Source organism: Cololabis saira, chromosome 22, assembly GCF_033807715.1.
Source record: "Cololabis saira isolate AMF1-May2022 chromosome 22, fColSai1.1, whole genome shotgun sequence".
Lineage (NCBI taxonomy): Eukaryota > Metazoa > Chordata > Actinopteri > Beloniformes > Belonidae > Cololabis > Cololabis saira.
The window spans coordinates 15,184,437-15,201,109 of record NC_084608.1 but is presented as its reverse complement, the minus strand read 5'-3'; positions in this window follow the sequence as shown (position 1 = coordinate 15,201,109).

Genomic DNA, 16,673 nt, shown 5'->3' with positions numbered 1-16,673 from the left:
CAAAGTCATCCTAAAGTACCTCTGAAATGTCTGTCTTCATCTCTCATCACATCTAAGTGAAATCAGAAACTGTACTCATGGTGCTGTTGGACTGTTAACAGAACTAACCCGGGGTGGCGGGTCGTGGGAGGGACTTGTTGATCACAAAACCTGAGAACAACCCACTAGGATTTTTATATATATATATATATATATATATAGGCTACATACACATATATATAGACATACTAATATAAGGAAAGAGCTGGTGGCAGTAACAGCAGCAGCAGGGGGTCACAGGTAGGACCTATATTTTCAAGAGGAGTAACTGGGTAGACAAGACCTACGTACAAACTACTCAGCCTCAGAGCCGAGGACGCCATAAACCAGCATGTCTGGAAGCAAGAAGAAAACCCAGGTCACAAATAGATAGAGTAGCCAAAAAAACGCTCCTCCCGATGTTTATCCGTCCTCGTTTTAAAAATTACACCTGTCTGATGGCATATTTAATCTCGCTGATGTGAGGACAATACGTCACTCTACACGCACACACAAATTACGTTATGTTACGCAGGTAACACCTTCCGAACGCCTTTCCTCCCCTCAACTCATCTTCAGACGTGGGGTGGCAAACACGCCTTGAGATTATATTACCCAACACGGGTTAAACACGCATTCATCAAAATTGCGGGACCCGGTCTAAAAATGGCTTTTGAGCACGAGCTGCTGGACCGAGCTTCCTTCAGAGGCTGACTGGTCTAACAGCCAGCAGCTCAGTCTAACAGCCAGGAGCTCAGTCATCCATCTTTGAGCTGGCTTGGGAATGCCGAGGTGTCCTCGCTGGTATGGCCAGAGGAGATTTATGGGGAGAGGGACGTCTGGGGCTCTCTGCTCAAGCTGTTGCCCCTGTGACCTAATCCCACTAAAGCGGTAGAAAAATGGATGGATAGATGGGCATATTGATGCAACGACATAGATGTGCATTAACTAAGACAACCCCAAATTTATAGTATATCCACCAACACCCTTCCCAGTTTTTCTTCTCGAAAAGACACAGACACGTAGTCATGTACTGTATGTTTGTATCCCAGAATAACATTCAAAGTACATTTTTCCTTCGCAAGGTTTTGCTGAAATGCTTTTTGGACTGAAAAGGCTTGTCCATGGACCCTTTGGGTGCAACTGACGAGATTTTATGCAGAATCTCTTCAGGTGACTAGTCCAGGATCAACTCTTTCCCACTTGTGGGTGTTTATCGTTCCAGAAATCATCGGGAACGTTTTCTCACACACTGTTTTCCAGATCCACATTAATCTTCTTTTTTTTCTGATGCCCTTATCTCAATGATAAAGGGACAGCCAGATCAAAGGTTTGATTAACACAGGGTTCACTTCTCGTGTCCTTATCTCGAGGTTCTAAATCATTTGCACTTAATATGAAACACCTGACTCTACTTTTAAAGATTTAAAAGTGTGATTCTCTAAGGGCTTATTCTCTGTATGTTAATGACTATTTATAAATACCACAAATATGCGTAACTGGTTTGAGTAAATCAACCTTATAACAGGCCACAGACAACACTTCCTTGCAGAGAGGAAATCCAGCATGCAGGAAAAGTCATTGATTTGTACTTTTTAAAGTCACAACAGCAGAGCAAGAAGTCGAGGGCTTTCGATGTCCACTTTGCTGAGATTCAAACTGTTTTATTTTTGTTAGAAATAACAGTCAATAAACTTTGCAGCAAGGCAAAGCATTGTCCTCCCAGTCAAGGCTGCTCAGAGGTTTTCCAAACGCTGACTGGCAGACATTTGCAGGCATGGCCTCAATTTTCTGTCGGGTGGCAATTAAAGTTAAGGTCATCGGTGGGGAGTAGTACGGACTAACACAAAAAAAAACAACACAGCACAGTCAAGTCCATCCGAGTTTCAAGCCAACACTTCAGTGTGAGATACTAGATCATATTTGTTCAGTAACATAAACTCTGACACGCCGCCAGCAGATACAATGGCCAAAAGGCCTGTGAAAAGCTCCCAGAAGAAAGGAATGCCAGCGATCCACAGCGGACCTTTAAAAGCTGCACGTAACCTTTTGCTCCAACGCTGTGTAAGTCTGCTCCTGTCTCACCTAAGCATGCAGTTACAAGCCTGAAGAGCATAAAGGTTGTTCTGTCTCCTGGCAACACGTTACTGCGAACAGTGTGGCACTACCCTCGTGGACAACAACTTGAGGAAGACTCAGTCCATAATCCTGAAAACTCCCGGGAGAAAACTCTCCCGCTACAAGAAACCTCCACTGGAGCGTGACTCCATTCCTGCACTCATGTCTAAGTGTGAAACTCACTTCTTAGATATACTTTAAATAATTAAAAGAAAAAATACTCGGACTCATTGTACATATTATTCGTACTTCTTTTGACCGGTGTGCCAATAAATCGCCATGTCTTGTTGAGCACCACTGATTACAAATGCAGTCACAACTATGCTTTGTTGTAAATTCAAAAATCTTGATGATGGTGAACAGTATTAACAACACGTGAGATCAAGCTATGTTTTTAAATTAGGGATGTAAGTATAAAACCAGCTGGAATGAATTCAGGACATCTCTTTACTCATTTATCTCTATCACACACACACACACACACACACACGCATGCACACACCCACACATGGCATGTAAAAGTTGAAAGGCCAGTGACACTGGTGGCTAATTAGTGGCTTGCTTCATTAGTCGCCCAGTCTCCATGTCTGGCCTCGGCTATTATCCCTCTCAGGACCGCACCAAGGTTGAGTCTCCATGACTACGTTCCACTGAATAACCCACATGGTCATTTCCCTCCAACACACGCTGCAAAGCCTGTTGAGAGGTTGGATGTTATAATCTTATTCAGATTTCCTCAGATTCACCTAAAAAACGTGTGTTTTCTTGATTAATACAAAAATATTTCATATTAAATATAGCTGATGGAGGTGTGGTGGTTGTGTTGATGGTCTGTATTATATTATTAGCGGAGCTATAGGGATATTATTAGCGGAGCTATAGGGATTTCACACTTCATTCATTCTCTGCTGCCACTTGCCCTTCATCATCGTCAGTAATTGTTTATCATTTCAGACCTGGCCCATCCCATCTGCCCTGAACTAACTCCAGCCTGTCTCATCTTCCCCAGTCACCGTATCACCTACGTCCTCGAGCTCACCCGTTCCCCCCTTCCCTCATTAGCTCCACGGTAGATATTGTAAACCAGACCACTTCTGATCCCCCTAAGACGGTGTGTCAATTATGTCCCCCCAGCCCTGACTGATTTTGACCTCCAACGTGCTCTGGCCCTCCCTGTACCTGGTGTATCTACCTGTTACAGAGGTCTGCCTGCCTAATGACTTGTCCCCTCGGCTAATCCCTTACCTGTTCTTGCTTGCATTGCCTTTCATAGAGGTGAACTCCTTGAGTCATGCTATCCTGTTGTATTTTCCCCATGCGGTAACAAATGAATCTAAATCTACTGTAGCATATAGAGGACATTTCACATATTATTAAAAGCACAGAGGTCTATGTTGGATTTTCGTTGCCCTTCTTTGTACGTATTTTGACTTTGGGTGATTGTAGAACAGCTCTGTAAATCAAATAGCTTTCTCTCACTGCCTGCAATAACTAAAATCATGGCATATTTTGCTCATCTGCTCCTGAATGTTGTAAAGACGCAATGTTTTGTGTAGAAAAACAGAGCCAGGTTCCATTAACAAACTCTAATAACATTCTGAAGGTAAGGCAGGGTCCTGCAGGGTAACGGCACATAGCTCAATTAACCCAAGAGTGACCCAAGCTAATTGCAAGTATTAGTCAAACTGGCTTGTGCAACAGCTAGAAAAACCCATGAAATTATTACCTTGTAACATATTTAGACCTATTTTGTCAGCAAGAGTGAGAAATAATTCCAGTCAACAATTACTGAGAGCGGTGCAAAATCTCTCAAGACCTTCAGTTTGTCCATCCATGTTCATCGAAATCATATTTGAAAGTTTTCTTGCCTCAAATTCTTTATCACGTCCTTAAAATGTCTTGAGTCTGACTACTTTTTTCTTTTTAAAGATGCTAAACTGACCTTGCCCGCACCTCCAATAGTCAGGAGATGACTCAGGCTGCCCCAACACCTCCAAATCTGTTATTATAGCCAAAGACCACTTCTAGTATCGGGGTAATTTAGCTGCATGTTAAAACTAGAGTGTGATTATCAAAAAGAGGAAGAGGAATTATGCAATGTAGATATGTAGAAATATCATATTGGTAATATATTTGCTTACTATGGCTGTCAAATATATAATTACAACAATAATAGATAATGAAGTGACAAGATGATAAGCTGGTGAATTGATCCTAACCTTAGATAAACCGTGATATGTTTGGAAACTCATATTGTATAATGTCAAATGGCTATCAACAATCAATTAACCTATAGGACCACATAAATGGTTGGAACAGCTTCTGATGTTAATTGTTTATTGTTTTAAAGGGTTTGTCAAGCAGATCTCTTGCCCTGAAGAAAAAGAAAAAAATCTGCTCTACTGATGAATAATTAACATATCTGGCTAAGAAATATGTTAATTTACAGCCATTAACAGAAAATACCAGCACTATCATCATCCTAAACGACCAACAGCTCCTCCTCCTTGTTTCTACTGGTTTGTCCACCAAGCTCAAGCCAACTTCTCTTCTCCTTGTTGCTGCACAAGAGGGTTGTTCACTGGTTCCTCGTGGCATATCACAAACTTTCAAACTCATCATTCATCAAACTGGTCATATACGAGGCTCAAGAAGGAAATTCATAGTTCCCTATAGTTCATAGTTCCCCTCTCCACAAAGCCTCTGTCTCCAAAGTAACCCTGAAATTTAAATTAGAGTCCTTTATAGGCCACTCAGGTGGTCCAGGCTTCAGTTGTTTGACTGCCATTTTATCTGGATTTCACTGCGTGTATCTGCTTTTTCCATCTCATCTTCCTCAACGCGTGATGGAATGCATAATTAGCTTCCCCTGCCCTGCATGCTGTATGGAGCAGGAGTGGATTTACGCAAGGTTAGATAATCTTTTCAGACTAGGTCTGAGCTCGAGGTATCTGCTAACTCCATACAGTTGCCCTTTGGCATCACGAAACTGCAGCCGTAAAACTTAGCGCCCCATTAGCCTTTCAAATTTATACTTAACTGGACACATTCGGGAAAAACTACCCATTCCTTAACAAATGCAGACCTCTCATTATATCTTTCAGCAACTGAATCAGATACCGTTTAGCCGTAATGTCCAAAAAGTAAAAGAAGACTGCAGCTCCATGGTTGGTTTTGCTGCATTTCATTGAGCACATCTCTCAGTCAGCTCACAAATCTGTCATTTTACTTGTTGGCAGGCTCAAGTTGTTCATCCAAAGTTATATTTCTGAATGTTTATTTTTAGATGGTTATCTGTGATGCTAGTATCCTCCTTCATGTTGGTTCAAACTAAATAAAACTCTCAGTTTGACACATATGGATGAGAGGGAGTATTTATGAGCAGGAAAGCAGAAGTCAGATCAAACCAGGTGTGTGTGTAAGTAAAATCAAGAAATGAAACGTACTGCTGGGTGGTGGCATGACGATTTAGATGGAGCAATTATCCACACTGCCTTGTCACTGCTTGCTTTTAAGACATATTTTCAACAGCTGCTTGCCCTGACAAATCATAGTCTGTATTCTCTGAAATCAATGCAACTGACGAGGAAGCTGAAGGTGCAACTAAGTACATCCACTTTGAATTTTAAAGTTTTACTTTGTCTTTACTTTGGGGTCCTTACAAGGTCTTATGTTTGAGTTGATACAATCTCAGCTGAACACCAACACATGGTGTTGCACAGTGACATTATCTAACAAAAAAACGAAGCCAAACTGGAGCATCAGAGTGTGAAAAGTTATATGCATCCTCATGACGTCCATAAGGGGTTCAGTAGCAGCCAGGCACCATTTCAATAAACTTCATTAACTGACCATCAGCAAATGGCCACCTTCTGTAAAAGCTGAGATTTTAGCACTTTTGTGGTCTAGATGATTCAGGTGTGTGCGTACAATGCCAGTGAGGACAGACATCAGCAATTATGTTAAGAGAGGCAATTGTTGGTCCCCATCAAACAGCATAAGAACATTTCTAAACAATTTGGAGCTCAGCTTTGTAAGGTGAAAGAGATTATTGACATGTTACAAACATTTGAGACGGTTGCCAGTCTTCCCAGGAGTGCACATGCAACCAAACTCTCTCTATAATCACACCTTTAAATGCTCCAATAGACTGCTGAAAAGCACTGTGCGACATAACAGACCATACAAGCCTCAGTTATCATGTTATATGTTAAAGTTGATCGTATAATTAGAAAGACATTGCACAACTTGGATTTGTAACTCGTGGCCCAATCTCGCAGGAAAACATGGATTATGCAGATTTTCCAGAAGTGTATATTGTGGTGTTAATTTAAGGCAGTAAAACACTCAATGGCAGCTCATAAACAGACCATTGTTATGTGTTGGCTATCTTCTTGATAGCAAAGTAACAGTTATACAGAAATATTAAAACATACTTTATAGACACCTTAAAAAATTTTTTTTTTTTTAAATAGACCACATCAGTCCAGCTCTGAGGTCTTTACATTGGCTGCCTGTCCGTCAGAGGATAGATTTTAGAGTTCAGTTGCAGGTCTATAAAGCTCTGAATGGTCCAGGACCAAAATACAGTGACCTCCTGACCCAATATGTTACCCCTCAGGTCTTCTGGATCTATTTTTTTTATCAGTTCCCAGAGTCATAACCAGACATGGAGAAGCTGGTTCAGCTTCTATGCTCCACATTTCTGGAACCAACTCCCAAAACCTCAGATCAGCTTAACGTTCAGTACATTAACTCCAGGTTAACACTCACCTGTTCTCAGCTGCATTTGAGTAAAGCTCTAAACCTGCACTGGTACTTTTAAACTTGTTTAGAAACTTGATCATATTTTGACTACTGATTTGTATCTATTCTTTATTGTTTAAATTGTAAATTCATGCTTTTTATTTATTTTTTAATCTATTTGTAAAAATCTATTGTTGTTCTTTTTTCTTTTTTTCTTTAAATTTTAAATAATGCTTTTTATTCATGTTTTAATGTCTGTAATGCACTTTGAGTCACCTTGTTGAATTGTGCTATACAAATAAACTTGCCTTGCCTTAAAGGAAAAGGTGATCATTTTAAGAAGCATTTATGTTTGTTTTTTTGTTGGTTTGTTTAATTGGTTTAAATATTATTTACCATTAAGATTATTAAGAAAAAAAATGTGACATTTGTAGAGGCTGGGAAACTATAGAAAAACACGAGCAATTATTTTACTCTGGCTAAGATGTGTGATTTGTTGCTCCTAATGCCAGTCGGCAGGACTTGTTTCCATGGTAGTTTGCTGTCATCTCATGTGTGGCCGGTGTTGTAGGCATAATTAAAAAAGTTTGGCGATGCCACTTACAGCTAACGACAGAGCTGCCATTAGCTGTAAGTGGCATCACCAGATGAGCTCAATAAAGGGGGATGAAGACAGCAGCAGTCAGAAGAAAGAGAGAAAAAACAAGCAATGGATGCAGCAAGAAACACAATGAGAAATGGTGTCCAGAAAGGAAAGAGGGGCCTTCAGAGCATGGTGGTGGTTTTTCATTGGATAGCTATAGTCTTTTTACCTTTTCACATATTTCAGGGGGTTTGATGACTTGTCACTTGAGTGAAACATGAAGAAACCTTTATCATCCCTGGCTTGCAGTTAACCTTTCAGGTTAGGCTGTCTATTAATAGGAGCGACAACCCACACCCTATGGTTGCTATCTGGTAGCCATTCTGTACATTTGCATATTTTTCTGCAAAGACCATCAAATAAATAGTTGTTTGCATGTATAGTTAGTCATGAGGTCATGAACTGTGGTAAGTTAAAGCCTTTTGAAATCCACAAAAAGACCCATAATATGTTGTCCCTGCAGGGTGATGATATTTACCAGGGTAGCGGTTGCTCATGTCCTCTGGAGGTGTGATTCTACATAATGGTTTTCGATGGTGGTTAGGAGGAAGAGGCTGAGCATTTTGTAGACGTTCAAAATTTCCAGGCAGCAATTTTCTTTTTTTTTCTTTTAAATGTGGTTGTATGAAGTCAAGACGTTACAAGAGACTGTAGAGTGGAAGCAGGACCCAAACACAGAACAGGAGGTGTCAGGAATGGTTGAAAAATGTAATTTATTTGATCAGAAAGCACAGCAACGCAGGAAGACCAAAGGAATAAACCAAAAGGAAACTAAACTCGGAATTGAAATCTCAGGACAATCTAAAAACCTGGAAACCAACATGGAAGCTGAACCGAGTACACAGACAGAATAAAACAGTCCGGACCAGGCGGGAGGAAACACAGAACAAGACAACATATGCACACAAGGGCTGACGAGACATAAGCGCAGACACTCAGGGGAGATGAACAAGAGGAAGGGAAAACAGAACTAAAACACTTATACAACATTTCAAAATAAAACAGGAACAAATACAAACCCAAAACCATAACGTTGGAGAAAATAGTCCCACATCAGTCTCAATCCTGTGCTCTTTTCCTTGTAGAAAGAGGACTAACCCCAAGTTCTACCCTTCATCCTCCTCATAAATGAATCAATCAATACTTTAAAACATGATTAATTACCATGTACCACACGTCACAGGTGAACGATAAATAAAAGAAACATGGGACCTTTAGTCTTGCCTTAAGCGTTGCAAGGATCATGGACTGTGTAGTGTGTACTTCATCTAACTACACACAGAAAGGGCAAAAAGCAAACACTAACTTTTCACATAGTTCTTCTCTTTGCTTTGGAAAACTCAACAATTACGTTATGTACTCCCAGTAAAATGGAAAAAGAAAAGAACCTGATGGCTACTTATGTGAGCACATGGGAGAATGACGATAATCTCCAATTAAATTTGAGAGAAAAAGACAGAGTTAAAACCTTGATAAAGGCTCTTCTTTGTCTTAATCTTTTACTGTTTTCACGTGCAGGGCTTTCTATTTTTCATATGACTCCTGGAGGGTGTAATGTTTCATAAATCTCTAAAATTATTATGCAAATATTTTCATATTACTGCTCTAACACGTAGTACCTTGGTACTTACTCAGAATAACAAAATACTAAACAGTTGCGAGTGCCTAAAAAAACCTACACATCTTACTGTGAACCACCAGCTCATTCAACAACAAGTTAAGCATTTGTTAAGGTTTACGTTTATGGGTAGAAATGATGTATTTGATTTTTAACCTCAAACTAGACAATTTTGAAAATCTGTGGGGTTTTTTGCCAGTTTTTGACTTTGTTCTCCTTGTGCAGCCTCCTCTGTGGTCTGCAGAGAATATTCAATGCAGCCAAATGTCACATTCAATCACTCTTTTTCTCAGGGTGAGGCTCATGAGCGTGCATGAAACCCTGAAATATCTGTCAGAGACAGCGATTTATCACAGAGCCCCTGCCATTGTGCAGATAAACAGCATTATTTAAGCTTCAGCAGTTGTCTAAAGGCATGTGTGTATTTGTTTGTGTGCATGCACAAGCTCGGAGTTGAACTCTCGAGGGAAATACATTGTAAACTCTCACAGTAGATGACTTTTCATTATTGTTTCATTATATTCATTATTGACTTTTCAGTCTTTTTCTTTTCCCCCAAAAGGATGGTAGGAAGTCTGGCAGCCCTTACAAGTGATTCGTTTTGATATTCTGTACAGTGAGGAGACGCAGGAACCTGACTGGAGCTCTGACCTCTGATTCTGGTGCTCCAAGCCCACATCTGTTTTTATTCCAGCAATCCACTTAGAGGCTGATTTACACCTGGAAAACCAGGTGACAATGATTAACTGCAATCCACAGCAGGCGAGAGAGGGAATCAGAGGATCTGGGAGATGGGGGGGAAATTTTCCAGGATAGAAAAACCCTCAATTGAACAGCATAAGTATCTGGGAGTAAGTAAGAACTGCAATAAAGTGAGTCAGCAGCAAGTTGTGATGGTGTATTGCTGAAGTTAAGGCTCGATCAGAGGAATCTTTCATCCTGATAGGCTGGATATTGCAAGTTGCATTCAGGGCTGATACAAATATTTTGTGGCATAGCACACCGTATGTTCTGTTACCTTTGGAGTTCTGATAATCAATCAGCCTTTTTCGCAACAGAGCTAACAGGAAAAAATAACGTCATTACAGTTTAATAGATGAACATAATAAAATATTGCAGAGTTAAACCAAATTAAAAAGTAAGAGCATTTTGAGGACAACCTAATTGCAAACGTGTTTTGTTTTTCCATCATCATAATGAGGAAAGCCTAATTAATATTGGTTACACGCTCTGAGGGTATCAGTAATACTCATGACGGCTGCTCTGACAGCTCTCGCTGAAGGTTAGGGGAAATTCTGTGGTCTGGTTTGAGACTGGGGAGGGGGAAAAAATCCTACGTTTCAATATCAAAGGTAGGGTACGGAATTTCTGAATGATGCCACTTGTGTTTATGTTTGATGGTTAGCTCCTTCCTCCACCTCCTTGCACGCTACCAAGTTATGGAGCCAGGGCTGCATATGCTGACCGGATTTCATTTATTTATTAATTTATTCAGATGGTTTGAGATTATGATTATTCTTTAACTATTGTGTTCTCATAAGATTGACATCTAGCAGATGGAAAGATATTCACTTCATGTGACCAAAAAGTGTTCTGGTTTATAGAATTGCTTATCCTACCTTTAACCAAAGAGCTACCTGGTGATACAGTTTTTCTAGTCAAGTGATTTGTACAGGATGCTTGTCACCCGTTCTCCATCAACTTGAACATTTTGTTACTTAACAGGTTCAACACTATATGGACGAGACTTTGTTGCATTAATGATTGTATCTTTCAAAGTATGTTAATAACAGCCTAAAATATTCTACGTTTCTGCTTAAAGTTAAATGTTAAAAACTTTGAGGATAAAGTGACTTAAAGGGAAAGTTCATTTTTTTACAACCTGGACCTTATTTCTGGCATTTTTTATGGTTGTATACTCACCCAGGCAAGTTTGGTGTCATTTGGAGTCCTTCGGAAGATATTAGGGGTTTTGTGCGAGCCGCTTATCCATATAATGGTAGCGCATGGGGGCACAGCGGGACACAGACGATGCAGCGTCTAAATAACACATGATTGCCGCGAAACTCGTTCATTTCTTTTATGAATCACTAAATCTGCTTCCAGGACCTGTTGTCTACATCCGGGGCTGTGTGTGTAACAAATAAATCGTTTGTAAACAAGACCTCTGACCTGCATGACATCATCTCTGTGCGCGCACTCTGTCCTCCGTTCAGTGAGCTCTTCAGCCGTATACTCTGGCTCAAAACGGTAAGGACGTCCATCATATTCAAAGTCGTCGTCCACAACCTCAGAATTTGACAAATATTCAGACATGTTTCAAATAACTATCAGTAAACTAACAGTAGCGAACTCCAGCTGTACACAGAGCTGTGTCTGCGATGCGCGCACAGAGATGACGTCATGAGTTCAGAGGTCTTGTTTACAAACTGATTTATTTGTTACACACACAGCCCCGGATGTAGACAACAGGTCCTGGAAGCAGATCTAGTGATTCATAAAAGAAATGAACGAGTTTCGCGGCAATCATGTGTTATTTAGACACTGCATCGTCTGTGTCCCGCTGTGCCCCCATTCGCTACCATTATATGGATAAGCGGCTCGCACAAAACTCCTAATATCTTCCGAAGGACTCCAAATGACACCAAACTTTTCTGAGTGAGTATACGACCATAAAAAATGCCAGAAATAAGGTCCAGGTTGTAAAAAAACGAACTTTCCCTTTAATTTAGAAATTCAGGAGTGCTGTCCAAAACCCCTGCCGTTGAAATTGATGAAGTAGATGAAGTCGTTTATTTGGTCGATCAGTTTCCATTGATAAATACTTAGCATTTAATTTCCTTTTGTAGGAAAGAAATAATAATTTAAAAAAAAGAAGTAAGGAATAAACCGACCAAAAGGTGTAGGCTGAAGCCTAAGCTTATTGTGCCTACCCTTTTCAACTTTGTTTACTACATAGTACTACAACTGTACTAATACAACAAGGACAAACAATCTAAGAAAAAAAAAAAAAAAAAAAAAAAACACAGCAAGGTAAACACACATGCAAAACAAGAAGGAAGACAAATATAAATATGACAGAAAAAAAGCACGCCCTTGAAAGCCCTTGTCCTCAGGAGGAAGAGAACTCACAGAGACAAAACCAACATGTGATTCGTTCCAGGAAAGCTGACTTTCTTTTGTATTTAGAGACCATTCTCAGAAAACTTTCCCTCCATCCTTCCCATGCCCTTCTTTGTCTCCGGACGTCATCTTATTGCTGACAAGTGTTTGCCTGACTGCAGTTTATGTTTGATTTAAAAGTCCATCACTTCTGTTCGGTAGTTTCAGACAATGAGCCTACGGGAGCATGCGTAGTCTAACTGGTAGCACCTAAGTGTCATCGAAGTCTCATCAGGCTTTGTCCGTTATAGATGCCGATGTCCAGTGAAGTTAGAACTTTATGTATTAAAGTTTCTTCTACATTTCACTTGGAAATTGAGCCATTTATTTGTGTGATTCTTCTTTTGATGCTTTGAATTTCCGGAAATTTAAAACAACAAATCAGCCCTTCGACGTGAACCTAGTACTCCTTTCTGCTGTGCTCCATCATTACCGTCATCAGAACAGCAAAACACCTCTGAGCCGTTTCGTTACCACGTCTTTCATCCTGAGATGTGTTGACTGTAAATAATAACACCTTCTGCAATATCAATAAAGTGATGAGAGGCTCAATTACCGGTTTCCTAGCAACAACCACAAACGTGTATTGTAGAATAATTACCTCCCAAACAAAAGGGTCAAATATAAGCTATTTTTAATTGCCGTGGCTAAATCAAACTCAATTTTAATGTTTGCTGTGAAAATCAGATCCTTTACTGATTTTCACAGAGTGTGAACTATTGTTCCGTCCTTTGAGATAATGACTCTTGTACACTGAAACGGTTTCTACATGGTGTTGCTGGCAAGATTCTGCACAGCTCACTTGGTGTTTTTGTTTTGTTCTTTGGGAAGCATATAACTTGGTGTTATATGTTGCCCAGCTTGCCACTAATATAATATAGTAGCAAGCTGATTTGAGAGCTGACCACAGCAGTTTTTACAGAACAAGAAGCAGTGATCATCACAGTGGCAGACATCCAAGACAGAGTCTTGAGTAGGAAGAGTTGGAAGGGCCCTGACATGATCCACTCTTACTGTCTCTGTTCATGCCTCACAGCACAAATGAACCAGCTGCTAATAGATGGGACTCCCCAGGAGTGTGCAACCCAAGGCCAGACCATCCCGATCATGAAGGATCCACAGAAGGGAACTCTTTTATCCAACTAACAGCCAATGATTTTTGCACAACAGCAAAGCTCCTGACAGGCATCGTAGCTGCCCAGATAAGTAGGCACATGCCTCCACACATGAATAAACCCTGGAAGGGAATTGGAAGTAACCCCAGAGGTGTCAAGCATTAATACCTAAAGACTGTAAGATCAGAGAAACCAATCTTTGATCACCTGGACTGACTAAAAGAAAGAATTTAACCCAGTGCCACACACATAAACACTGGATTACCTGGAACTGTGCAGACTCAACATCACCTGCATCATCCGGCTACCTGGATGAGATCAAGCTGTGCGCCGTGAGTGAGTGAGACCTTGACTCACTGATGCATCTAACCTGGATTTACAGCAGTGATATCAGAATATCATTCAAACATAACAAATGCTGTCTAATCCTGTCACGGAGAGGGGAAATGGTTGTAAGTGAAGGGGATCATCAAGCAGAACAGTTACAAACACTCAAACACAAATGGTGCCTTGAAATCAATATGCAGAATCTTCAGCAGAGATGCCAAATACTTAATTAGATTTTAAACACACATCCATGAGTTTCTGATTTTACAGGGATATGCCAAAATGTGGGGGATTAGCTTATTTGCATTCAACCACAGAGTCTACTATGAAGGTGTATGTCATTATCTTCCCTGTGCATCCAATAACCCCATCTGACAAAGCCCCAATTCACCCAGCTTAACTGTGCCACAGGAAGTGGATCACGACACCAAACCTAAGAAACAAAATACATCTCCTAATGACTTCCAAATCTTATTTACAGTTTCTGGTTTGCACATTGCAGAAATAAAAGATGAGACACAACAACCTTATCTGGTCCACAGTTTTTCACACATATTTTTCTTCTAATTCACTAAACTATCTCATCTGATGGAACCATATATATATATATATATATATATATATATATATATATATATATATATATATATATATATATATATATATATATATATATATATATATATATATATGATTATCTATTTTCTGATGTACAATTTTGTACACATTAAGTTATTTGATTTATACTTATCTTTAGTCTACTCATTTATGACCTCTATTCTGTGCAATAATGTTTCTTTCTCAGCCTATATACCTCTTACTTTTTATATCTGTATATACCTTTGTACAGAAATGCACAGTGTGTCTATTTTTTGCTTATTTCCATCATAGTTTTGCTAACTTGTCTTTGCTGTTGCTGTAACAGGAAATTTCCCACAAGTAGGACAAATAAGACTTATCCATCTAATCTTTTACACTGGGATCTATATTTTGGCGTAGCAACACTACCTAAGAACAGTGAGTAGGTCTACTTTGGTGTATTCAGGCTCAAAAGATATGGCTCTGGATACTTTTGAGCAAGATCCATATGCAAAGTTGGTTGTAGTTAGCAATGAAATTAGCTTCTGGCCATCGTTTAGTCGCACTGTTGATAGAATTTAAAACAGGATTTTTGTGGTGCTGCGTGCAATCCATAGGCGCCGAATTATGTTTTTTCTGGTGGGTGCTGAATGTCATGTAGTGTCGTTTCGCACGAGATTCAGCAATTCAGCAACGTAGATTCAACAGCGGTAACGGACATGAACGCCGCACGCACACACACACACACACACACACACACACACACACACACAAATAATAATCAAATTCTTAACAAATTCGGGTGTTCATCTGAGAAAAAGGAGGCTATATTTCTATAGTTCATAACCAAGATCATTCTTTCTTCCCTCTTGATCGTTTCTAATCTACAACAGTAATTTTTTTTTTTTTAATTTCACCGTGCGCCCTGTGACGGCATCTCGGCGGTGTAGGAGAGAAGATGGAGGGAGAAAAAAAAGTTGCAGCTTGTAGATCAGAGACGATCAACATGGAAGAAAGAATGATCTTGGCTGTGAGTCTGTGAGGAGCTGTGGGATGAGACTGCAGGACTATCGGGACATCAATAAAAAGGGACAAAAGTGGAGAGAAATCTCACAGAATTTGGACACACCTGTTTAAGTGGTAGAAATGTGATATTCTTTTGCTCTTTTAACAATAAAATGTCAATTTAAAATAAAATATAGCATTTCCATGCCTCATCTGGGGATCAATTGAATCATTGATCAATATATGGTTATGAAAAGACCACATGTCAATACTTTTGCGAAGCACTACAGGTCCGCTAAAATGACTGACATGAGCTAAAAAACAACAAAATAGTTCGGAAAGGTTTTTTAATAAAATATGATTCAGCCTGAAGTAGACCTGGCCATCATGGAGCTGTAGCTCCCGAACGAGCCTGTATTCCCCCAAATCCTGTGTTCTCATGAGGATTTCATGGACCCATCCCCTCCTTGCTGCTGCTGCTCGTCTCCTCCTCCTCAGAAGAAGAACTAAAGCCAGGGCTTTTCTTTGAATCAGGGACACATGCATTTTGCAAACCGAGCTGTAGCTACTGTACGTCCAAATGAGTGGGAAAACGGCGCCATGACCGGAAAAACTTTTTTTCGGTCGCCAAGCAACTTGCAACAAATGTGTAGCCTACACAGGTGTATGTGCGCAGGCTCTGCGCCGAGTTCTAGGTGAAAGCCGCGTTGCGCCCGCCGTGCGTCAGGAGCGCGCTCTTGCGCAGCGGCAGCACATACACTTGAATGGGAAAGCCGGCGCCGGCTGTGCGCCCTCTATTTGAAAACCGCTTTAGCCAATCAGTGATTGTTGACATGAGGGCTCGCCTACTCTGCTCTCCCCGTGGGTGCTCGGCCATCTCCGTGGGTGCTCGGGCCCCGAAGCACCCACGGTTCCGGCGCCTATGGTGCAATCACTGCACAAATGTGGTAGCACTTAGCCAGAATGAGAATATGTCTTATATAAGGTTTTTGTCTCATATGACATAGTTATTTCTAAATACAGTAGGTGCACAATGTGAATGAGAACATTTTGGAGATGTTTGCAAGTTGTTGTTTTGTCTCCTAGGTTAAGTGTAGCTTTGTTAGATTGGGGGATTAGAGATTTCCAAAATGTTGGTGTATCCCTTTAAAAAACTTTTTTTAAATCAAATGTGTATCTCTGCATATCAATTACTATCCAATATCTTAAATGAGCAGAAAACCATAGTTCTCGCTGTGATGCATGATATTCCTTTTGCACCATTACACTGTGATTAAAAAAAAACAACAACAAAAAAACAGTTCATGTTGTAACTTTAGTAATTGCTCCTTGTATTTATAGA